At 39.0% G+C, this 26,767-nt stretch overlaps 1 long non-coding RNA gene across 1 annotated transcript; it reads left to right on the top strand.

Moving 5' to 3' along the window:
• On the top strand, window positions 1-26,767 carry LOC137155461 (uncharacterized). The gene is made up of 3 exons (XR_010920477.1): window positions 1-750; window positions 25,456-25,662; window positions 26,536-26,767. It is a non-coding gene; the product is annotated as an uncharacterized lncRNA (long non-coding RNA).

The raw sequence follows: 26,767 nt of genomic DNA, 5'->3' as shown, positions 1-26,767 counted from the left end.
GAAAGAAGTTTGTTTGCACACAGTGAGAGAAGGCTGCCTGGAGTTAGGGAACTGAGCTGATCTCATCTCATCCCATCCCTTTCCTTCCTCCCTGAAGGAGGCTAGATCTGCAATAGGGAGTTATAAGGCACAGGGGAAGGAAGTTCACCCAGGTTTTTCTGCACTGGCAAAGAAGCTTGCAGGCTCATGGACTGTCCTGAAAGGGGAATGGAGAAAACTGTCCTGCTGCAGAACCAGCTGGGTGGTAGAAAGTGCTAAGAAGCTCTACAATGAGTCTGGGAAAGAGGCTTAGAGAGAGACAGTGATATACTAGTAACCTCGGAAGAGACTGTAGCAAAGGTCCAAGACAGGTTGAAGTAGGAAGTGATCCAAGGAGGCAGCAAGGATCTGCCTAGCCAGGGCTTGTCTGTTTATTAAAGGGTCCCTGGACTGGAACTCGGTGGAGAGGGTGTGCCTTGGTTCCCCAACTGGGAACTGGGTTCCCCACTAAAGAAGGCCGGGGGGAATCCTCTGTACACAAGGGATATGGATTACAGATACTAGGGATAAATCCAGAGTTGGATTGAAGGACCAACAAAAGGCTGATGGACTACTGTTTATTGGATTATTGGGTTACTCCAGATGGGGCATGACTGTGTGACCTGGCTGGAGAGTTGAGTCACAAGGAGCGGATTGCTGGAGCAGCTGTCAGCAAGGTAGACCAAAGGAGGATAGCATGCTATGCCTAGCCACAAGGTTGCACACAGCTTGGTGAGTCACACTCTTATAGTTTCATTATATGGTCTCATCTAAATGATGGTCTGTTCTCAATTAAAGGTATGTCTCTTTAAACTCATGTTTTTCACTTGGTATTCATGATAGTAAGGCACCTCAAAGCTGGTTGTACCCTTGGCTAACCAATTTCAGGGGATGGCTGGGCTGGTATACTGGGAAGCTGAAGAGTCCCCACCCACTCTATGGATGGCTCTCTACCTTTCAATAGCCTTGCCCTAAGCCCAATTCTATCTCGTTCAAGACTGAACCCAAGGGAATTAATGCAGCCACACTTCTTCTGAGCTGCCATATGGGAGATCCTTCTTCACACTGCACTGCTCACCCACTATACATCTGTTTGTAAATTAAGGAGGAATTTGGCCATATGTGAGATCTTGGAAAGACACTACTCTTAGAATCATAGAAAGGTAGGACTGGAAGGGACTTCAGAAGATCATCTAGTCTAGCCCACTTTGTTGAAGTAATACCAAGTAAACCTAAATCATCCCTAACAGATGTTTGTCTAACCTGTTCTTAAAAACCTCCAATGACAGGGATTCCACAACTTCCCTTAAAAGCCTAATCAGGTGAGCACTGGATCACTGATTGTAATATCTAACCTAAATCACCCTTGCTGCAGATTAAGCCCATTATTTCTTTTCCTACCTTCACTGGACATGGAGAACAATTGATGATCATCCTCTTTGTAGCTGTCCTTACCCTGTTTGATGATGGTTATTGGGTCCCACCAGTCATCTTTTCTCATGATTCTATATGCCCAGTTTTTTAACATTTCCTAAAAGGTCAGGCTTTCTAAACCATTTTTTTTTTGGTAGCTGTCATAGAATCATAGAATCATAGAATATTAGAGTTGGAAGGGACCTCAGGAGGTCATCTAGTCCAACCCCCTGCTCAAAGCAGGACTAACCTCTGCTATATCATCCCAACCAGGGCTTTGTCAAGCCGCAGCTTAAAAACCTGGATCCTCTCCAATTTGTCCATATTTTCCTTGAAGTGGGGGCACAGAACTCCACACATTACTCCAGTTGAGGCCTCACCAGTGCCAAATAGAGTGGAACAATTACTTCCCATGTCTAACATATGACACTCCAGTCAATACATGCCAGAATGATAGCCTTTTTTTAGGAACTGCATCACATTGTTGATTCACTTGATTTGTGGTCCACTATAACCCCCAGAGCTCTTCAGCAGAACTTCCATCTAACTTTTTATTCCCCATTTGATTTTTCCTTCCTGGGTATTGTACTTTGCCCTTGTCTTTACTAAGTTTCATTCTATTGAATTTTCATACCTATGCTCTGTTCTGAATCCCAAGGTCCTAACCATAGAGTTTAAAGCCAGAAGGGACCACCACATCATCTAGTGAGTCTGACTTCCTGTATAGCATAGGCCACCAACACGACCCTGGAACACGCATGCTAAACCCACCAATTTAAATGAGACCAAAGTATTACAGCCCACAGGAGACCAGAATATTATGTGCCACGAACAGAGAATAGATGAGACCAAGCTGCCCCAGTGCCTGAGGCCCTCGCAATGGCAGGGAAATGACGAAGTAAGAGACACCCAGATAATCTTGGCAAGTGGGTATGTGTCAGTTTCCTTTGGTAAGGGAAGAGCTGCTGGGCCATTTTTAATGCTCACAGTCACCTCGGTGAGGTACTATTTGAAATATTTGTACTAGCCTTGATGTCTGTAAAGACCCCCACAGTTGCAGAGATATTCAAAAGGGTCCTTACCATGATTACACTTGGACCTAGGATTTGATCTCAGAAAGTGAATGTTTTATTAAACTACTGGCAGGCTATGAAATACAAATAGAAGGGGAAACTATATCAGCTATCAGAGTTCACTGCTCAGAGCATTCAGAATGTGTGATCCTGCTAGGAATTGAGCACCTCACAGGAGGTGCTGAGCAACCCCACTTACTGCTGGCTTCAGGTACCCTTGATACCCACAGTTAAACCTTTAATTAGCAATACTCCGAGAAAAAGACATTTCTGTCCCTTATTATGTAATATCATTTGTTGGTCACTTTTGTTTGTTCATTACAGAAGACCCCACCAATTTGCCTGTTTCCTACCTCTGAAATGTGTTAAGCCTCTAATTTGCAGTCTATATTTTATGTATCATGATCTTGGAGCAGGCTGAGATTATCTGCTCTGTTTTGTGAGAGCAAATGCTTCTATTATAATGTCAGAAATTTGCTGATATTTGTAAAGGTTGAAGGAAGTATTTTGAAACGGTTATGTGGAAAAAAAATCAATCTTTGGGACTACAGCAGTTAGTTCATTAACTAATTAAATAACTATTTTCCTAAACTGAGGAGTAGATGAGACAAGTGCACAAACACATAAGCAGTCATATAACTTTTTGTTTTATCCATATTGAATTGGAAGTGAAATTCAAGTACTAGACCTCTTGGAGTCTGAATGGGATCTTTTGGTTTTGACCTGTAACCCCAAGTCACTGTTGCTGTAAGTTCTACATTTATTTCAACTCCGTGTGGATAGCTTTCCTTAAGGATAAAAGTCAATATTATAAATGGTGGATATTTCTCCTCACCCCCCATCTTTATAGCAGTAGCTCTCAGCCTTTTCAGATTACTTTACCCCTTTCAGGAATCTGATTTGTCTTGCATTCCCCCAATTTTCACCTTACTTAAAAGCTACTGGCTTACAAAATCAGACATAAAAATACAAAAGTGTCACAGCACACTATTACTGAAAAATTGCTTACTTTTCATTTTACCATATAATTATAAAATAAATCAATTGGAATATAGATATTGTGCTTACATTTCAGTGTATAGTATATAGAGCATTATCTGTATGAAATGTTAGTTTGTACTGACTTTGCTAGTGCTTTTTATATAGCCTGTTGTAAAACTAGGCAAATATCTAGATGAGTTGATGTACCCCCTGGAAGACCTCTGTGTACCCCCAAGGATACGTGTGCCCCAGATGAGAACCACTTCTTTATACTCTGGTCTTCCCAACTCAACTGATATTTTAAATTTGTTTTAGGTAATAGATATTTTTAAATAGAAGATATCTTAAATTCATTCAGTATAACCATGTATAGTATGTGAAAAATGCCCAAGGCCAACTTTTTTTTTTTTTTTAATTCTTAAACACTTCTTTTTAAGTGCATGTCACAGAGTGGCTGGTCCCTGTGATTAAATTAGGTTCAGCCACCTGGTGCCAAAACGGTTGCTCCCGGTTAACCAAATTAAGGGGGACGGTGGATGCACCTGGGCTGTAAGGGTAGCGCTTGAAGGGGAACTAAAGAGAGGGAGGATAGCTGCTCAGACAGCAGTAAGAGACAGTATCTCAGAGAGTATGGGCTGTGCCCAGATTAAGGCTGAGTAGAAGATTTGCTTTTTTTTTTTTTTTGTGTCTTTTGGAACTTTGTGGTAATAAAGAAACCAGACCCCAGGAAGGGCTTTTGTTAGATGAAAGACTGTGTTTGAAGTTTGTTTAAGTAGCCCTGAAGATGAGAGAAACTGGGCAGTGCATTGCAGAGGGCCCTCTGGCTATGAACAGATGCACGAGTGGTGGCCATCATGTTACAGTGCAGTTTTTCACTTTCCCTTCTTCTGTTTATAGCTCATTGATTGACGTCTAATAACAATACCATGGCATATCTCCAAGGCATTGGAGATTTCCAACTAATAAAGCATGAGCTTTTGAATATGAGTGCTCCAGTTTATTTTCAGGATAAAAGCTAATTTCATAGAGAGATTGGTTTTTAATCAGATAGGACTATGTAGTCCACAGAGAACTGATTTGGGGGTTGAATTAAAAACAATAGGAAAGCCTTGAACAGTGACTAAACAGTCTAATATCCATCACAGGATTTCTAGTGTTCATTCAAATTTGACTTAGCATCTCTACAAGCAACTGTGAAGCAATATTCTATAATAAATTCAATTATACATAAAATAACTGACCCCTATACTTAAAATTTCTTTATACAGTCCATCTGTGCCCCAATATCATTAATAAAGATTAGCAATACAGATTCATCCTGCTTTTCAGTCCAGTAAGTTAGCAACATGTAAAGTCCGTGATTAAAAAGAGATTCATGTTTTGATATTGCTTCAGATATGTCTTCATGCTTTCTAAATTAGAACTGACACAATCAAATATCTTTTACTTCTTTTGAAAAAAGATTAATTCCATTTTTAGTTATCAGAAATTTTGTTTCTGCCATAGTCATGCTTTCTAATAAACCATGTAACTATTTGCAGAAGAAACAAAGGCTGAGGTTGACAACTATACCTCTGAGGGGAAAAAAGGATTTTGTATGTTTTTGCAAGTTAGGAATATATTTTCACTTAGAAAAATTGTTCCTTGCACAACAGTACAGGGATATTTTCATGACTTTGTTTTTATGTCCCAGTTTCAGGACTACCGCTGGGTAAGCCATGCACAAAGAATAATATATTAAGTGTAAAGAAGTATGGATGCATATATTCTCTCACTTAGTGAAATGAAAATGTTTGGCATCCTCTTGTGAAAAATATTTTAAATGACTTTTTATAAATGAAATTGGAGATTCTTATGACAATGTAAATAAGAGATTTTCAGAACACAGTATATTTCCAGACAAAAACTGTGAAGATGGAGTTAGAGTTAAGTACATGTCAATAATTTAGGATAAAATACATAACAGGGAAGTTGTAATAATCCTAAATGTAAGTGGTATAACCCCACAAAATTCAGCTAAATTTAAATGTTAGGGTACAGAAATGCACAGATAAGGAACCCAAACACCATTAATTCTTCCTTATAGTGATACCATGAGGCAAAAAATCCTGAAAGTCTGTGTCGTTGGAATCATATTGATTTAAATAGGTGCAACTTTAAAAATGTATATTTAGGATTAATGGTAATTTTAGTTATCCTTCATAACTGAAAGTTTATCCTTAAGTAGAGGCTGGTTTATAAAATTTCTGTCAAACAATTTCATGGAGAATTGTCTTTGCAAAATGGTCACCATGGCTTCAATGGAGCAGAGGCCGGAGGCTGCCTTTAGCAAAGATGGTTACTGCCTCCAATCATTCCGAATGAGAATGAAGACAAGCTGTTCTGAGGGAAGATGGTGTTCTCTCTATGCTGTCAGGAGTCAGAAATGAGCACTGTGAGAAACAGGATAATAGAGCTTGTAGCAATGGTGGTTCTGGGCAGATGATGGCATTATTCCCATTGGGAACAATAGGAGATTACAACCATTCATTGAGGTTTTTTTCCTCTGCTTAATGAGACATTTTCATTTTATTAAAAATAATGGAAAAATTGCACTAATCCTCAAGTTATTTTCAAAAACTACACATTGCATCAGATGTACTCAAAAATCACTTATTTGCCAGTTTTTGTGTAGATAGAAAATACTCTCTTTAGAGGTGCCAAATTAATTTAAAAATTGGATTCTTTAACTCAAACTAATGGATTTACTTGTAAATTCTCAAGTCATTCTGTTCTCAGACTAAATACTGTAATTTTGGGGAGGATTTTTATACATAACAAAGAAACTGAATCCCTACTTGAAGTGCAAAATTCAACTCAGTCTGAATTTATAAAGCTGGGACTGGCTCCTCCATAATGAATGCACTGCACAGACCACAGTCACATACTTTACCAGTGGTGGTGATGAAGTCAGATGTTCAGCACATAGAGTGCCATTCAGTTTAGGAGAACAATGGAAAATACAAAATGGTGAAAAACCAAAAAAGATAAGTAGAGTGCTAGGACTGGTTACCTTTTTTGTAAACCTCACGCTTTCTTCAGGGTTTAGTTAGACATGGTCAATCTAAAAGCATTTGTGGAATAGATAGAAGAGGCACTATTCATTCTGACCATGCCTGCCATGCAATATTGTGCTTTGTGCTAAAGAAAAAGAAGCAACCAGTGAGAGTGCTAATTTTGTTTTTTCCTTTGTAAGCAGGCAAAATATGTCAGTATCTTCTTTGTTTTGAATAATTGTGATTATGCTTCACATTACTGTTTGATTTGAACGAGTTATCATAGATTACATTTCTAATCACTGCTGCAGGAGTGAGCAGTTTTTGTCAATATCTTTAGAGTCGTTTTCACTGAAACAACTTTCAAGTGAAAATCTGACACGTGGTATTGCGCAATGAAGCTGGCAACAATAAATTGTCTTGGGGAGTGGACAGATGGGTGCGGCAGGGATCTGACCCCCATTCTAATCTCCAGTAAATCTCCATTTTGCTAAGGCAGAGAAGTAACATTGTGGCTCACAATTCTGTGTCTCCTGAGCAGAAAGCTAGTCATATTTTCCTATTATGCTTTCTTTGTACGTTTTTCAGAGTGTCTGCTCTATGTAAAGGATGTGTCTAAGTCTAGTTCATTCAGCTGAAATCGCACAGGGCATTTCCCTATTAACACTGTTGCATGCACGGAACTTGGTACAGTATTGTCCTTTGTTGCTTTCCTGTCCTGACAGCCTGAACCTGATATGTTCTCGGATTTAAGGAGACAGTCAAGATGTCGTCATCACCGCTGTCTGATATGCCCTCTTCTTCTTGTACAAGACTGACTGAATCTTTCTGGAACCTTCCTCTGCTCTTGCATGAACTGCTATAATAGTTCAACTAGCCCTATTCCTTGAAATGCTGTACCTGTATGTACTGGCCTCTAAAGGTGCTTTGATACCCTGTTGTTCAGACTTTTGATTTCCTTATACACTGAATTATACACTGGATTTTTCCTTCATGGTAAGCACACATGTTCCACCATGTTTTATTAGCATAGCAGTAAAAGTGAATGCAGGTTGAGTGGAACATGTAGAACTCATACCTTGTTCTCCAATAAGACTTTCATCCTTTCTTTTGAAGTGTCTATGGCGTGCCCTGTGTCTAAGCATCTGTCTAATGTGAGACTGTTTTCCTGGAGCAGATGCTCCTGCAGGAGGTGATCCCAATTGCTGCAGACTATTCTGTCCCCATTTAGTGAGTCTGTGTAGTCCCCAAAATTTCATGCAGCAGCCAGTGTGCATCAGGCTGTAACTAAGCGGTCTAGCACCTGCCCTTCAGATTGGTCTCAAAGGAAAAACCTGTTGCTCCACATTTTCCTTCTGCTTTGGAGCACAATAGTTCCCCAGGGCTCCTAGTACTGCTGTGAGGCTTGAGGCAGTGGTGAGCTTCAGAGTGCTGCAGCCCTTTCTGCCTTATTCCCCAGTGAGGTAAAATAAGTTTTACTTTCTTGCTGTTGTCGTTCTCCTGCATGGCCAGGTCTGTGTACAGCTTGTACTCCTTCTACTGGGTTTGGTTTGTGTCTGCAAATTCCAGGGCGCTGTGGGGCTTCAGATAGAGTTCCATGATTCACGCTGCTGGCTGCTGCATTACAGAGAACTAAAAGCTCAGAGGCTGTCACCATTTTTCATGATGATAGACTGAAGCTGAATGCAGGTTAAACTGAACATGTGAAACATAATCCCTGTGCACAGCTCAGTCTGCATGCCTGCGCTGCTTCCAGCCTAACTCCTCAAGTTCCCTGTTTCCACTGGTCTCTCATCAATAAGACTCTCCAGGGAACCTGGGTCCTCTGAGTCCAGTTACACTGATCCTGATACACCCCTCCAGGCCCAGCAGTTGCAACAAAAAATTTGGTGGAAGTTAGGGGGAAAGGAAGATATTTCCTGGTCCCAAATTTATTTGGTTAGCGAATTATAGGATATAGGACTCCCACTCCCCAGGGAGCTCTACTACCTAACCCAGCTGGAGTGATTTCAGCTTTAGTTGCTGGGTAGGCAGGCTTGCACCAGAGTCGATTGAGTAGGCTGCTGCTCTCTGGTATGTATATAATGAAATTAGACACTTGTAACTGACCCATGCCAAATGGCTTGGGCGCTCGGTGCTTCGGCTAAGGGGCTGCTTAATTGCGCTGTAGATGTTCGGGCTGGGACTTTCCATCTCACAGGGTCCTAGAGCCCAGGCTCCAGCCTGAGCCAGAATGTTTACACTGCAATGAAACAGCCCCTTAGCCACAGCCCAGTGAGCCTGAGCCAACTGGCATAGGCCAGCCACATGTTTTTAATTGCAGTGTAGACATAGCTTGAGCTGAAACCACAGGGTACCTGGCTCTGCTGCTGCTCTATGCCATCTCTCTCCTCAGAAGTTCTGCTGGTGACCTGAGCCATCTGTTGCCTTGGGAAAGCTGCTAGTGCAGACTGGCCTCGGTATCTGTCAAACTGGAGCTGTTGGCACAGCTGCTCTGTGCCATCTATTGCCACTAAGCTGACACTACTGCCTTGAACCTGCCACCACTTTGCAATGTCTACTGTTTAGCAGTCTCAACTCTGCTCTTGGGAGAAACAGGTATCTAGGGCCCTTGACAGAGTCCTCATCAGAGCCATTTCCCCCTTCCCCTCTTAGCTTAACTCTCTCTTGCTTCCTTACCCAATTGAACCTGCCAGCAGTCCAGTCAGTGTGACCCGGGGCACATTCAATGTTGATGTTGTGTCCTTGTATTTCCCAACAAGGACAATTGCATTTTATTGCCCCAAACTCAAAACTTAACTGAATTTCAATCAAAATGCTACAAACTGTCACAAATCTGAAATGTAAGTGAGGCCTGGCCTTATCCAACTCCCTTTGCTCTCCAATAGATGCTAGCAGAAAGCTCCCTCAATAGTGGTGCCCCTGCCCATCTACAGTTCTTAAACCACTCTGGGCCACTTTTCTGCCACTTCATCAAAAGATGACAGTATATGTTTCTCTCTGAGACTGTCTATGCTACAAGGTAGGGGTGTGATTTCCCCAGCTTATGTATGTATACTCACAATAGCTCTCACCTAGCTAGAATAAGTATGAGTAGCAGTGTGGCCATGGTAGCATGGAGAGTGGCAGTAGGAGGCATGGTTTAGCCATGTCAAGTACAACCTGCCTGAAATCCATGGGTATGAATATGGCATAGCTAAGCCAAGCCTCTGCTACTGCTACCCATGCTTCCATCGCTATCCTCATATTTTATATTTGCACTAGCTTGATGAAAGCTAGCATGACTGTGTACATGAGCACGGGAATCACACTCTAGCTTCTAATGTAGATATAGCCTTAGGCTGCAGGTCACAGGGATTATGCTATGTGTATCAAAGTTAGTCTGATACATGCCAATACAAATCTGACCAGACTTCATATTTTTATTTGTATACATAAGCAGATCCTAACTTCTGCCTTGAATTAGGCACAAGCTGTCTCCTATGAACGATCATGGTCCCAATTCTGGCTGCAGAGTACTCATAAATTTAGAGCAGAAGAGCATGAAAATGGCTTTAAACTAGCTTTACATCCCAATGATCCAGGGATTCTCTGGGTACTGATTTGGTCTCCGGGCAACTCCCATATATGCCAAAGAGACTCATTATGATAGTTGAAGGATATCTGGGTGTAGGGATGCCTCTAACTCACCATCTTATTTTCTTGCCACATCTCTGCACCACGGAACCAGAGGATCCTTCTCTATAGAAGGTTTTATTTAATAGTCAGTTAAAATGGGTTAAGGGTTGCTTTTGAGTCAGGATTTTATAATGGGGGAGGTCCCGGATGATTGGAAAAAGGCAAATATAGTGCCCATCTTCAAAAAAAGGAAGGAGGAGGATCTGGGGAACCACAGACCAGTCAGTCTCACCTCAGTCCCCAGAACAATCATGGAGCAGTTTCTCAAAGAATCCATTTTGAAGCACTTGGAGGAGAGGAAGATGGTCAAGAACAGTCAGCATGAATTCACCAAAGACAAGTCATGCCTGACCAACTTAATTTCCTTCTATGATGAGATGGCTGGCTCTGTGGATGTGGGGAAAGCGGTGGACATGATATACCTTGGCTTTAGCAAAGCTTTTAATATGGTCTCCCACAGTATTCTTATCAGCAAGTTAAAATAGTATGGGTTGGATGAAGGGACTATAAGGTGGATAGAAAGCTGGTTAGATCATCGGGTTCAATGGATAGTGATCCACAGCTTGATGTCTAGTTGGCAGCTGGTAACAAACAGAGCGCCTTGGGGTCGGTCCTGGGGCCAGTTTTGTTCAACATTTTCATTTATGATCTGGATGATGGGGTGGATTGCACCCTCAGCAAGTTTGCAGATGACACTAAGATGGGGGGAGTGGTAGATATGCTGGAGGATAGGGATACAATACAGAGTGACCTAGAAAAATTGGAGAATTGGGCCAAAATAAATCTGATAAGGTTCAAGAAGCAGTGCAGAATCCCATGCACTGCTACAGACTGGGGACTGACTGGCTAGGCAGCAGTTCTGCAGAAAAGGACCTGGGGGTTACAGTGGACAAGAAGCTGGATATGAGTCAACAGTGTGCCAAAAAGGCTAATAGCATATTGGGCTGCATTAGTAGGAGCATTGCCAGCAGATTGAGAGAAGTGATTATTTCCCTTTCTTTGGCACTGGGGAAGCCACATTTGGAGTATTGTGTCCAGTTTTGGGCCCCCACTACAGGAACGATGTGGACAAATTGGAGACAGTTCAGTAGAGGACAGCAAAAATTAGGGGACTGGGGCACATGATGTATGAGGAGAATTGAGGAAACAAGGCTTATTTAGTCTTCAGAAAAGAAGAGTGAGGAGGGATTTGATAGCAGCCTTCAATTAGCTGAAGGTGGGGTTTGAGGGATGGAACTAGGCTGTTCTCAGTGATGGCAGATGACAACAATGAACAATGATTTCAATTTACAGTGGGGAAGGTCTAGGTTGTGTATTAGGAAAAACTTTTTCACTAGGAGGGTGGTGAAGCACTGGAATGGGTTACGTAGAGAGGTGGTAGAATCTCCCTCCTTAGAGGTTTTTCAGGTGTGGCTTGACAAAGCCCTGGCTGGGAAGATTTAGGTGGGGTTGGTCCTGCTTTGAGTGGAGGGTTGGACTAGATGACCTCCTGAGGTCCCTTCTAACCCTAATCTTGTACCTTTTTTTTTTTTTTTTTTTTTTTTTAAAATACTGATATTTGTCTCTCTCCAGACAATTATAACTGCAAGGAAAAATCTCCTTTAAATCTCCATTAATTTCAATTTCCCTCAGTATTTCTCTTAAGACATCTTATGTTAATACTGCAGTATACAATCTTATCTTGTATTTCTAAATACTATATTTTTGGTGAAAACAGCATGGTGGAGAAGTTCCTCTTGCAGATGCTTGAGAACCACAGTTGTAATTCATTGTTCTTCTCCAACACTAGTGCTTCTAGGAGTGAAATTCATTGTCCTCATCACTGACATGTTAAGATCCAGAGTACTGTCCCTAGCCACACCTATAAAGAGTCTGTATTAGAAATAGAGATGTGTGAATAGTAAATTATTCTATTCCTTTATTCCTGATGACTAGCAAATTATTTTAATAACCGACTATTCTATTCATGTATTATTTAAGAATGATTGGAAGTGAATAGCTGTCAAGAAGGCTCTGCAGCTGCAAAATTACTTTTATACTATATTGTGTTTACTTTTCGATGTAATTAATTTTCTCTCTCTTGCTCTTCACTGAGGTATCTGCCATTCAGCTGCCTCTAAGCTGACCCTTAGGTATACTTAGATAATACTTAGTATTGTCTTGCAAGTGTCTAGGACATATCTTACTTGCAGCACACTTATTCTCTTTTTTCACCTCAAATTAAAAACTGTTCTTCGATTAGCCATATCTGTTCAACATGAATCACAGGTCAGGGTCCTGTGCCCTTAATCTAAAATGAATTTTGCACAATCCCAATAAAATATTACCATCTAAAATCTAATTTGTCTAAAATTTTATATGATTTGGTGTCAAAGTTTTTGGGACTTATTTTGGACAAGACTTTAAATCTCCTATGCAGATCATTTATCCTGTAATGAATATTTTTGTCATCTGCATGATTGCTTACAGTAAAAAACGCTATTCTTTGCATCAATATCTCTGGAAAAAAGTTTAAAATAAATGAATAAAATAAATAAATTAATAGACACTGAACATGGTATTGCTTTCATTTGTTGTGCCTGTGACATGGGATTTTTTTCATAGATTTCTGTGATGTTCACAGAAGTGTCCACATTTTTCATGCTCAGGCTAGAATTTATGCTGCTCTGAACACTTCTCAGACATGACTAACTCTTTTCCAGCGGGTTACTTGGCCACAGGAAGAACCACTGTGAGATTAGGGGTGGGGATAGAGGGCAACGATCAATTCCATTTTAGCCTAGTACAGAGGGAGTGAAATATTACTAGTCTGAGTCGATAGCATTTTACATCCACTTTGCACTACTTCTCATTGGTATAAATGACTAAACAAGAGGGAGCACAAAGGTGAATTAGGCCCAGAGTGTACAACAATGGGGGAAATGTAATGGCTCATGGCATGCAAACAGAAGTTAGATTAAAAATATTGGAAGGCTTGAAGGCTGCAATGCAACACTACTGTATTTCTTAGTATCCAGAATAGCACACATGAACTAAAACAGAGATAAAGCAGCCTGCTTCCTGAAATGGAGGTAGAGCTCACCCCATCTTACTCTAGAACAGTTGTTGGCTGGTAGGTCTAGATTGCATGTTGTGCTATAGAGCCTCTTAGCCAGCAAGCCAGACTTGGAAAATTTAACTTTTCAATACATCATTGAAATGAAGGAGGAAAGATGGGAGATTCTTTGAGTGTTTCTCAGACGTATTCAGGATATTCTATCAATAATAGAATAAAGTCTTCTCTGCATGGTGCTTCAGTCTTCAGGAGAGGGGTGTAAATTTTAGTACAAACTAACTGGTTTGTGTAGACCCTACTTAAAGTTTCATAGTCTGAATAATGTAGCCTCTATCATAATTAGTGGAACTGGAGTTGGAAGGCCCGTGTTCCCTGGAGGGACTGTTATTGATGGGACAAAAGGAAAAGGGCAGGCAAGGGGTTGGGCTGGAAGCAACTCAGCTACATGGACAGAAAAGTCAGCAGTGTTGAACTAAATTCCACTTATTCAAAATAAATTGCATTCAGCATCACTTGTTGCAAATAAAACAGCCCCTTTGAAACAATACTATATTACTGCCCATTAGGGAACTTCTAGTGCACATCAGCAGGGGCTGGTTAGTGTATGATGTGCTAGTGTTTACGGAAATTTTACACCCCTCTGGTGCGGATTAAAGCACCAAACAAACAAGCCTTAAGAGTATAGGAGGAAAAAATACAAAATGGTCGCTACTACCACAGAAATTTAATTTTCTATAGCAATTTATACAGCTGCAGAGTGATCACCTCTTACTATTCTTTATTAATTATAACCATAATTATATTGGTATTGTTACAGATAAAATCAAAAACACAAATGCACATGAAAGGAAACAGCTCGGTTACTGTCTATGTTTTTCTATGATTATACCCCATGCTTGTAAGGTAATGTCTTCAAAGGGTTGAGTATTAATCAGCTCTGGACTCAGAATCTGAGGCAGCAACACCAAAAGTTTATCACCATGCTATTGGGTGGAGTTATTAGAGCCCTGCCACAGATACCAGAGAGGACTAAGATGTGTTGCAGGGGAATCTTAATAAACGGAGGGACAGCCCAGTCAGGGAATACTCCAGTTGTTCCTTAAGGCAGTGCTCTTTTTGTTTGTCATCACACAACAGTAGGGTTTCACTTTGGTCCAAAGCATAGCCTGAGAGTTATAGGTCTCTCGCAATATCTCAGAAATGGAAACCCTTTCCTGAGGCTGCAAGATTGGCTAGTTAAGCCACATTGTTTCTATCTGGCCCCGTTCTACCATTCCTACCCCCTGTGTGCTGGCACAGAGCAAGGCTTCATACCACAAAAAGGTATTCTTCTCTTGAGCAGACTTCTCCAAGTTTTATCACAGTGGAATTGAATTAGTTCCGTTGCCTAGGGAAGATCACACTCATAAGGCAGGAAGCAAATGTTTTTCATGAGAATGTCCACAGATCACTCAAGTTTCATTAGTAGTGGTAACCTGAGGCCAAATTTTCATGGGGCTCCTGTTGTTTACCCACATTATTTTCTGGAAAAAACATTAGAAAGGCATTTCATAGAGTATTTTTCAATATTTCTAGTTTCTCCCTCTGTCCAGGTTAGAAAACATTTAAAAAAAACAAAAAAACCCCAAAAAAAAAACCCCCACACACAGGCATCTCAGATCATTTTAAATAAGGAGTCATTTGTGTTCAGTTCTAGAAATGGGTACAAGTTTGTAGAGGGAGAACTTTTTCTATATCTAACTGGTTCACCCATCGTTGCCATTACCTAAAAGGATAGAGAATAGGTTTTTTATTGTAAAAAGAGAGTGGGCATAGCTTTAAATCTGGAAGCGTAAGGATCATTTGTCAAAATTTCACCTTTTATCAAATATTTTTGTTGTAGGTGAATTCTAAAGTTATGAGATGGTAAAGATTTTTTTTTCTTGGAAAATTCTTTTTGTCCCTTTAATAATACAACAAAGTTTCATCTGATATTATTCTCCATATTTTAAGTCTATTACTTTTAATGGTTGTATGTAAGACCATCAATCATCTACTTTCAACTATCAGTGGCCTCAGTATTGTTATACCATAAGAGGTGAATATTAATTGGCATGTATCTTACTGGCATGATATGTCAAATTTCCAATTTTCTTTGAGGTAATTACAGTATTTTACAAATTTCATTAATGGCCACTACTTGCCATGATCCTTATCCAGAACTTTGAATTAACAAATAATAACAGTACCAGTTTACATTTTAAAGGTTATTGCAATTCTTCATTTATTACAGTGCTTTTCCTTTCTTTTTTAAAGGGATAACCCCACTACCCTTAATTCATCTTCTGGTTACAAACTTCACTAAAGTCAGTAAATATTACCTCTTTAGAATCAATAGCTTTCAAATCATATGGTCTTAATTGTCAGCAAACATGTAAGTGAATTACTAAGGTTGACATCCAATTAACACAGTCTTTTACGGGTTTAATGAGCAGTGATCAATTTAAATCCTTTCTTTGGCACTTTTAAAGTAAGTATAATTGCATCTGGAATGAACTAGAGAGATTGTTGTTTAATTGATTCATAATAGATTCTTTAATTTATTTGGGTTGAGACAGGAGGTGTCTTTGCAGTGAAGGCCATAGGTTACTTAAATACTTTTGTTGGTAGTAATGTGCAATAAAACGTTAATTCCTACACTATGTAGGATAATAACAGGGTAAAATGAGAAATACTGTTTCATTGCTTGTTCTTATTTTTAGACATTCAATTAGTATCCTTATACCACTAAAATTTGTGGCTTTACTTGATTTTCTTTGATATACTTTTCTGCTAGTTGTGAGAAAAACACTGCTTGTTGTTTAGGTAACATTAGAGATTTGATAAAACATTTAATTATAGTTTTAATTAGCAAGCATGGCCTTCACATCACATGTTCATTGCATCTCTCTGCTTTTCAAAATTAGGAATAGTAGCTCTTTGTTGAGAAAAAGTCTTTGGGAAATGATTGATATATTTCTAGTCAGGCTGAGATCACCAGTTGTGTTCTTTATTAAAATAGTAGACCTGATTCTCCTCTCTCTCCAGTTCTACACTGGTATGACTCCAGTCATTTCATTGGAGCTATTCCTTGTTCATATCTGTGCCAGTGAGAGCAGACTCAGGACCATTAAATATAAATAGGCAAAGAAAACTTGAAGAGATGGTGTCTGATTCATATCAGAACGACTCTCCTATTGTAAGCCCTTTTGTGTAGGGACAACCCTTTTTGTTCTGTTTGTACAGGGCTTAGCACAATGAGGTCCTAATCCATGACTAGGGCTCTTTGGCTCTTCTACAATACAAATAATTATTTAATAAAAGTAATCTTTAGAACAGTGCATCTGCTCAGTCATTCTAACTTAATAGTTGTACTAATGAATTTAGTAGGACTTGCTATTTGGCAAAGATTAACTCTGATACTGACCTCACTTACACCTCTATACTGGTAACTCTATTGAGTTCAGAAGAGGTATCTTGATACACATTGATTTGAAATTAGTCAGACCCAAAGGTTTCAATTATAGGTTCTTTAGGTTACACATCTCTCACTAGATATAAACAGATGAATATTTATGGCACAGGTTCTTAAACTTCTTCAAAGTGGGCCACAAGTATTAGAGAGATTCTTATGGATATTATCTTTTCCATATAGAATTATGCAACCAACCTCCCTTTCTTTTTCCTGTTGTATAGTGTGACTATGGCAACTACAGAGTTGATATGTAAGTTACTCATTAATGAGTGGGTGTGAGTTTAGAGAGAGTCTAATTTGGAGTAACATTTACTTAGCATCAGAAGAAATTTATAAATTACACATTTAGACTTCCCCCAGACATGCCTAGATTCACATCTGAAATTGGCCTACTCTGTGTGAGTGATCCTTTTTTTGTGAGTGGTTGTCTGCACACAAACTGGAACCAAAATAACTAAGTTAGTTGTAATTCACACCATTAGTTATTTTGGTACTAGTCCAAGGGACAAGTGGGGACACTCCTATTTCAAATTAAATTTTACTTTTTTCCTGCCATAAATTAAATCAAAATAGAACATTCTTAATCCAAAATAACTAAAGGTGTGAGTTACAATGGATTTAGTTATTTTGGTTCCAGTTTGTGTGTAGATAAACCCTTAGTGACTGGCATTTTATAAAGGTCTTTGTTCTTCTGAGCTTTGTAGAAAAGAACTGTATAAGAAAATATTTCTTCTGCTATAGGAGTATCTTTTGAATGAGGATGTCTCTCTCTCTCTCTCTCTCTCTCTCTGCTCATATATGATGATGGGTTCTAAATTAGCTATTACCACCAAAGAATTATTTTCTTCTCAATGTGCAGCAGCGGTCCACAAAGCCATCAGGAAAGGGATAGACAATAAGTCAGAAAATATCATAATGCCATTTATAAATCCCCAGTGTGCTCAGAGCTTGAATACTGTGTCTAGTGCTGACCATTTAATATCAAAATAAAAATAAAAAAACATAGCAAACTTGAAGAGATTCAGAGAAGGGCAGCAAAGATTATAAGGGCATAGAATGTCACAACTAAACTGTGGAACTCATTGCCATGGGATGCTGTGATGGCCAAAAGTATAACTGGGTTCAAAAAATAAATGGTTAAGCTCATGAAAGATAGGTGCATCAATGGCTATTAGCCAAGTTGGTCAGGGATACAACCGCATGCTCGGAGAGACCATAAACCTTTGACTACCTGAAACAAAAACCAGAAACATAGAGACCAATTCTGATCTGATTTATTCTGTTGTACATCAAGAGCAACTCCTTTGATGTAAATGGACTTACATGAGTTATTTTAGATTTTCTGCCCTGTAACAGATGTGGACTATTGCCTAAAAGGGACTACTCTAACAAAATTGATAACAAATAAACATCAATTTTACCATGTTTGCATTCAGAACAAATTCAACTACAGATACAATGTAAACCACATATCATGCAGAAGATTTTTTTCCCTAGTTGTACAAGTTTTCTGAATTTATCTTTTTTCCAACATTTCTTATTACAAAATTATTATTATTAGCGGAATATATATTGTATCAGGTATAATTCATCTGGGATTTAAACATTGAGAAGAAAAATTGTTTCTAGGGAGTTAACTGCCTTACACCTAAGAAAACTGTTAAACTAGTTTTACTAACATCACATAGGAAAAGAGCTTTATTTTGTCCTCTTGCATATCTGTTTTTCAGTGACACTACACATTGTTACTCCTAGTATTCTGATACGCTGAGTATCAGAAATCCTAAATATCCATCATGCTTGATACCAATAATTTTCTGACACTCCGAAGCAGGAAGCAGTCTAAAACGTGCTGCTCATCTCTGATAACATTTTTATTTTTGTAGGAAAATTTTTAAAATGCAAAACTCAGTGATCATCTATGAAAGTTTGGATCAAAGTTCCAGATCACAGCCCTAGTTTACAGAGGTCCTGAATAACCTACTTATGCATCTGTTTATTTTATAATCAAATTTATTTTAGTTATTTTTTAGGGCACCCATGATCATCGTATCTGAGCAGTAACCAACTGAAATTTTGAGAGTATAGTGACTATTATTTTATTTATTATTTGTATTACCATAGACCTAGAAACCCTAGTCATAGACTGAGACGTCATTTTGCTAGGTGCTGTACAGACATAGAATTGAGATGGTCCTTGTCTGAATATAAATAAAATAGCTACTCGGTATATGAGCCATAACTAGGTATGTCAGAAGCCTGGAGACAGAAGGCATAAACTTGTATGCATAAAGAGGAACCTGAATCTATATTTTTATAACTAAATACATATATTTTTCAGAGGTGCTACGTACCCAGAGCTCCTGTTGATTTCAGTTCAAGTTGCGTGTAGTCTGTAACTCTTAAAAATACTTGAGTGTAAAAGTTTGAAAAATTTGGCCAGAATTTTTATAGTTGTGTTTTAAGAAATTATTAGAGCTAGTCAAAAAGTTCCCAGTGGAACAATTTTTTTGTTGAAAGAATGCAGTCTTACTGAAATCCAAATATTTTATTGGAACAATTTCAACATAATTTTTGATGGGGGGGTAGGGGGGAATCTAAACAAAACATTTAAACTTCCTTGTTTAGTTTTAATAATGTTAATAGTTTTTCAAGCTCTATGTAAGCTTGAAAACTCATCTCTCTCACCAACAGAAGTTGGTCCAGTAAAAGATATTCCCTCATCTACCTTGTCTCACTAATATCCTGGGACCAAGATGGCTATAACAACACTGCATATAGGAAAATCATGGTATCTAGGATTGCCACCTTTCTGAGTTCATTTAACAGGACAGGCATTTAACATCAAAACAATATGATGGCCACTGGCAAGGTACCATCCTAGTGCCTCCTGCTCTTGCTGATGCCTTACTTCCCACTATAACCATGACCCCCAGCGGCTATTTACTTCCCACCGATATCTTCATGACCTATTAAGTGCAATCAGAGGCATGCACAGGAATTAAAAAATGGCTGCTTTTGCAGGGGCACTTTCTGTGCCCCCCATGGCCTGTGGAGCTGGCTCTCCCACCATGGCCAGAGAAGCTGTTATTTCCCACCCTGGCCTGGGGCAAGAGGAGCTCACTCTCTCTACCCTGGCCCCAGAGGAGTTCTGTGCACCACCAATTAGTGGGGCTCATGTCCCTGCTTGCTCCCTCTGGCACAGGCAAGTCCCTGAGTTCCATATGGAATGAGCTAACTCATCGGCAGGCATTAAAAAGCAGTTTTGGAACCAGTTTGTCTTCACCTGCAGGCAGAAGATTAGTATCGTTGATGTACCTTTCTCCAAGTCTATACCCACAAGAAAAGTCTGCAGCATTTTCAGGAAGGCAAACAAACAGTTGCCTAATGAAGTCTGATAAAAATAAAAACTGTGAGCTATACACATGCAGAAAATTGCTAACATTAATATGATTCACCCTGAAAAATATTCTGAATCACTATTGCTAGGAAAGGTTCACACTATAGAAAGGTTTCACCAGGTTATACTTTATTTCTCCTCAGCATCTTTTTATACCAGAGCTGAATCGAGCCCATTATGAACATAATTATTGGAAAATATAAGTTGTGAGCTTGGGTAATCATGGAAAACTAACATTGGGACAATGACTTTCAAAGCTAATTAGCAGTTTGACAAACCTATAAGATCTGGTGGTCTCATTTTCAGATATAACTGAAGTCAGTAAGAGCTGTGGGTGCTTAGCACCAGCAAAAATCAGGCCATCGGAGACCAAATTCAGATCGATTGCAAGGAGATGTAACTTTGACATCAGAGATCATGCTTCTGTTTATACCATGTGTGATGTGACCACATTCTCTGTGGTGGGATTTTCCCCACTTACAGTGAAATTCAATATTTCCCGATTGAAACAGGAGTCTGAGGTAATGGGCTAGGGCTTGGGTTCTATGTAAGTGTTTAAGCACCGGGGAGGATTTTTTCCTCATCTGCATTTACTTTAGTTTAGGGATATGTTTGTGTTTTTGTATCTCTGATATAGTTCTAGAGTCATGGGTTTCGTGTGTACCATGTTGTCCCTGATTAAATTCAATAGTTTTCCTTGGTTTTATATACTCCACTTTATTTAGAAACCATTGATATTGCATACAAATAATTTTCATTTTGATTCTAGGATTTTGCTAATATCCACCTCAATGGAGTATTATGAATTGTAGATAATTAAAGCCTGAAAAACACTGTGAGGTTATTGAAGGTTGGAGGTATGAAGAACAGAACAGATATTCAAATTATTAATGACCATGTCCACCCTTGAATCCTGCTAGGTTTAAACAAATACATGAGAGGGGATCACTCTGGTCTTCTTGGCCCTAAAGAATAATAACCAAAATAGAGTGATGGTGTTAATCATTATAAAAGCCTTCTAGAGAAACCCTGTATGATCGATGAATTCTCCACGTGTGGATTATACCTGGTACAATTTAATGAAATATTGTGAAGACTCTGCATAGAATGTAAATTCATAAATAATGTGCTCTTGTTTCAAGGAAAATGCTTGGAAAGAAGGAATGAACATAGATACCTCAGAAGACTTGTTCTCCCACTCTCTATTACCTCATTAACTCTCTCTCAGGTTATTTTCCATTCTAGTCAATACCACTGATGCTGATAGCAGCAACCAGAATTGGTCACTGATAAAGGGATTCTTTACCTGTAGTAAAAAGTGTCAGGCTATTTCTAGATGGCTGAATATGGAATTGCGTTCACTGTTCTCTATATCATTGTTATTTTAAACAGAATTAGATTTTTGCCTTTCATTAAAGGCATTCCGTACACTGAAGCAATCCTTCTTACTGCATTTCCTTAACAACTTTTTTAGTATGTAGGTCACTTAGACAAAAAATAAAATAAAATAATAAAGAAATTAAAGTAAATGTTTTCCAGAGCAAATTTCTCTGAACCTTCACAACCATGTCTGAGACAATTGATTCAATATATTCTCTTTTTTTCTCTAAAACTCTGAGTTAACTGCAATTTTGTGTTAGGAATTAAATTAAATGTATTAGGAATTAAATAACAGTCTCAGTCATTAAACATTGCATGGATAGGGTTGAATAAGGTGAAATTAGGCTTTTCGGTTTCCTCGTTTACTGTTGGTTTATCCACAGCTTGCTGGATTCATGAAAGTGGTAGAATTTGAATTTTGTGTTGATTTTCTTGATGGTCTCTCCCTTCCTTTTTTCTAACTAAAAGCACAATAGTGATATTTTTAAAGAGTTTGGGGATTTGTTCTTCCTCTTTAGATTTAACTAAACTTCCCCTCTGAAAGATTTTCATAGTTTAAATTTCCTCCAATTGACTTTGGCAAAATGCCCCATCTTCTGCTCTGACACTTGGGTGTCATTTTACAGATTTTGCCAGACTTATCGCTGTGTGTTCTTGCTAAATTTCTGTTTCTTCTTTCCATTTTTCAGTTTTCCTTATGAAATGAGTCATCTTCATTTCCTAAGGAAGAAGCTTAACTCTCCACACCTCAGTGACAGAGGAGAAGACTGCATTATTATTACTAAGGCAAAGCCTGAATTTCTTTCTCATGGTCATAGAGTGCCATCAATTTAGGCTAAAGCCCACATTTAAATTAATGTCACTAATGTAGCTGGAACCTGATCCCTGGGTGGCTTTAAAGTTGAGGATTAAGGTTTTGAACTGACAGAGGAGGGATCTGAGCACAGGGATGATGTACTGATGGCAGCCTGGCCTGTTGAGACAGTGGGCAGCTGCATTATATACAACAAGATGGATTCTCTGAAGTGCTTCCACAGTTCAATCCCAGATACAGTGAGCTACAGTAATCAAATCTGGATATAATGATGTGGATCACTGTGGTCAGATCTTCATTTGGGAGAAAAAGGAGGGCGTTTCTTATCGACCTGCTGGGGGAAGAGGACTTTTATCAAGACTGGATGCTACCCAGATGTGTAGGTTTAGCGAGGAGTTGCACTGAACAATGAGTTTAAGGGGGAAGATCCCCTTTAGTTCTTCAACAAATTCCTTATCCCCCTACCACATCACCCTGTTCTTGGCTGGCTTCTGTTGTAGTCAGCTATTCTTCATCTCAGAGCTGGTCTCTTGTAGGCATTGTGTCATCCTTGTGAAGGAGTTATTTGCATCTCAGGATGAGATATATACACCTTGGTGTCACTGGCATATTGTTAGTAATGGAGCCTGTGGTGTTTCACAGGTTGAGGTTGAAGGAGAATGGAGACAAATGGCTGAGTGCCTAAATGTTAGGTTTTGCAATGCCCAGTCTAAGGCTATGTTTACAAGACCCTGTAGTTTGGACTATGGGGATGTGAAAAGCAGTGCGTGCAAGCATGCTGCACTGTAACTCCCTCATCTGGATGCTGTGGGTGCCAACTAAATCCTCTTTCAACAGAAATAAATTACCATGAAGTAGGTACATTTTAGGGATCCCTGCAGCATCGGCATATGGGAGGTACAGTACAGCATGCTAGAGCATGTAGTCTAAACTGCTGGGCCATATAGACAAGCTCTATGTCCTCTTCTTGGATCTAGCCCTATGTTTTAAAAATGAAGGACGTGGCTGAAAAGCAACTGGAAATAATTGTCTTTATCTAGTAAAGTTTTGAGGCAATTTTCTAGAAAAAATTACTTTTAGTACAAAGATTTTTTTTGTTACAAAAAATATAATTTTGAAACAGACAATTTTATCTTAATGAAGGCAGATTAAGCCAAGCACAGTTTCACAAAAGAATAACAATGCTGTAATCTTGAGCTGTTTGAGGATAATATACACTGAGTTCAATAGACATATTCTGTACAAAAACTGAACAGGATATTAAATTATCAGTATATAGAAAACAGCAATTCACTGCAAGTACAAATGTATGGTACATATAAAGTAGCAAATTACCATTAAAACGTCTCTAGGTTCAAAATCAAGGATTTTGCAAAGGCATTAGTCAATCGAAGTGATACTCTGTCATATTTTAGAATTTTTACAAAAGAAATCTTCAATGATGACACCTCAGGCAAAGTGCAGAACTTTGAGATCTGCCCAAATGGTGTGCCATAATGTATCATACATTTTACCTAGCAGGTTTTATATTTAAATTAGATGCTTTGGATACGTCTACACTGCATTTGAGAGCGAGCCTCCCAGCCTGGCTCCATAGATTTGTGTTTGCAAGGCTCACACGAAAAACAGCTGTGTGGACATTGTTTTGACCAGGTGGCTCGGGCTAGCACTTGGGTTCTGAAGCCCTCGTTGTCCCCAAGCTGCAACATCTACACAGCTGAAGTAGGTAGAATGCTAGCACAAGATCCGTCAGAGACCCAGGCTGGGAGGCTACCTCCCAGATGCAGTGTAGACCTTCCTTTTATGATCTAAATCCTGCAGTCTTTAACCAGGCAATGTCCCAGTTGATTTTAATAGATGTTCCCTGAGTAAGGATCAGAAAAGCTGGCCCAATATTTATACCACTGAAATGTCAAATTACTTCAAGGGGATAGTGCTAATTAGATAAGTTCAAAGGATTGGAAGAAGGGATGGCCTGATTCTTCATCGCTCTGTACTTTGTACAGTTACTTATACCAGTGCAAAGCAAGCAAAAAGTGAGTGTTAAATGCCACACCCACTTGGAACTCATATTGTTTCACTTTTGTGTAAATGAAGGTGAATCAGGCCCAGGGAATTCTCAATCCCAATTTCAGTTTGTTACTCATTCTAAAAGGTGGGCTTCCACAATTTATTCATGTTGAGTAATACCCTGCTTCATGATCTCATCGAAAATCAATAGGATTGCTCAATGAGTGAGATATTACTTAATATCAGTGAGGGAAGCAGAATCTGGTCCTTTGTGATCTTGGATATTATTCAGAGCTATGGGGATGGTCTAGCCAACCTTAGAACTCCAGACTTCTTAGTTTTCAATCACATGAATCAGTCAACTAGAACTAGTGCTTTTGTTACTCTTATTTTAAGCTATATACATAAAGATTATATTCTTTATCTGATCCTTAATGTAAATATACTATTATATCCACAAAGAGAAATGATAAGAGCTAATTAATAGAGCATTAATTTGCAATGAAAGAGGTGCTGAGGTTCAAGCAATTTTTTTACTTTCATAACTGATGCAGCAAGCCCACAAGTGCTGGGGCTATGAACTGCCAAGTTAGGGGCACAAATTAAGCACTGATAAGCAGTGCATGCATGCTGCAGAGGAGAAGGATCATGGAGAGTGCTCCCAATGGGGGAGACGGCAGAGGACAAAGCAAAGGAAGGGATAGCATAAGCTGCTGGTTCAGCAGAGTCCTTCAAGGAAATTTTAGGGTTTTCTTTTTTGGAGTTTTAGGGTAGAACTTTCAAAAGCACTCTGTATTGTGTTAACTCTACTGTCAATGAAATAAATTCAAACGCTGGTCTTCAATGGAGCAAACTTAGGTTAATGATGAGCACTTTTGAAAATCTTGACCTTATTGTGCAGTAATTACTGCAAGAGAAACAACCAAAAAAATTACATAACTAGGAAATATGGAGGACAAAACCCAGTTAGAGATATGAGCCAGCTTCATAACATCTGGATACAGGGTTCTGCTTTCTCTCCACTTCTGTGGTCTCTTTGAGTTCCCTTATTCTTTTGGTGACTTTGATTTGAGGCCTTCACTCTTTTCTTTGTTTCTCTGCACAGTAAACGCATGAAACCTGAGCAGAGTGTTGCTGCAAACCAAGTAGAAGATCAGTACTCTGCCACAGAGAGGTTCAGAAAGGAAAAAGGTCAGAGAACAGAAAACATGAGAGGAGGACAGAAGCCGGGAACAGACAATGGACAGAAAAGAGGGGACAAGGAGAGGAGCTGAGAAGGAAGAAAGGCGGATGGATGAAGAAGGAAAGAAAAGTGAGAAATATCTTGTTTCAAAAGTCTCTCTTCCCTGTTTTGTGGTCTATGTGTCTCCATGTTGCATTGGGAGGCTCAGGTTTGTCCATAAGTATAAGTCAATTTTAAATGGGCCAGATTCCCTGGTTCCATCTAGTGGTATGCGTCATCAGACAGGTAGCTGTTAGCCATTAGTGAATCTGGCATCCACTTTGAAACCATATATATTTTACTGGTTTTTGCATTTTAAATCCTATTTCTGAGATTTCTGGAGATTTTTTTTATTAGAAAATATTTGTTTGCTCTAATTCATCTAATTAAGGTGATTTTTATTGAACTGTAGTTTTAAAACCATCTCCCTGAGTTTTATTTAGACTCACTGAGATCTTCCCTAATTTTTCTCCACTAAGGTACGATGAATGCCTTTTAATTGTGTATATGTAAACTCAGAAAGGTGCCAGCAGTTAGATATGACTCCTTTTTTCTTTTTCGTTTTGACTAGAACTGTCTGTACAGAAGGAGCTCAGAATGCTTTTCAGCTGTTCTGAATACCCAGAACCCAACTTAAACTGAGTGGAAGCAAGTAGATAAAAAGCATAGAAGATAGAAAGCAAATAGAAGCAAGTTTATCTGCATCATAACATGGGGCAAAAAGCTTGCTTTGAAGTTTGTGAATTAGAAAGATCCTTGCAAAGTAAGACCATTTGGGTCTTTTTAAAAATAATACGTTTTCTGAAATACAGAAGGGAAACCTTATTTTAGTTTAATCCCATTTCTCTTGAGCCTAATGATTTTCAGATCTAATAGGGCTGGCATTCAATTACCACCAGCTAATTTTTAAACTTTTTGAACTCAACAGATACCGGTAGTTGATCCTTTGCTTTTCTTTTGTAGCTGTTCAGTGCTTCCCCAAACAAAAAGCTCTGGCTGTCCTAGGGCCTGATCCTGAGTTGCACTGATTGTCTCCTACAGGGTGCTGTTGAGGACCCTTCACACTCATTAAGTTCCATGGCAGGTGGAGACACTTAGCATCATTAATGTAGTGTTCCGCATACAGAAATAAAAACAATATTTTATAAGTCCTTTTAGCCAGATAGTACATTTGTAATTTCTCCTCCTTTTAGTT

Source organism: Emydura macquarii, unplaced genomic scaffold, assembly GCF_026122565.2.
Source record: "Emydura macquarii macquarii isolate MOO-44397 ecotype Brisbane River unplaced genomic scaffold, CSIRO-AGI_Emac_v2 contig_1363, whole genome shotgun sequence".
NCBI classification, from domain to species: domain Eukaryota; kingdom Metazoa; phylum Chordata; order Testudines; family Chelidae; genus Emydura; species Emydura macquarii.
Note: the sequence above shows the minus strand (reverse complement) of the source record. Positions and strands in the feature narration are given on the sequence as shown.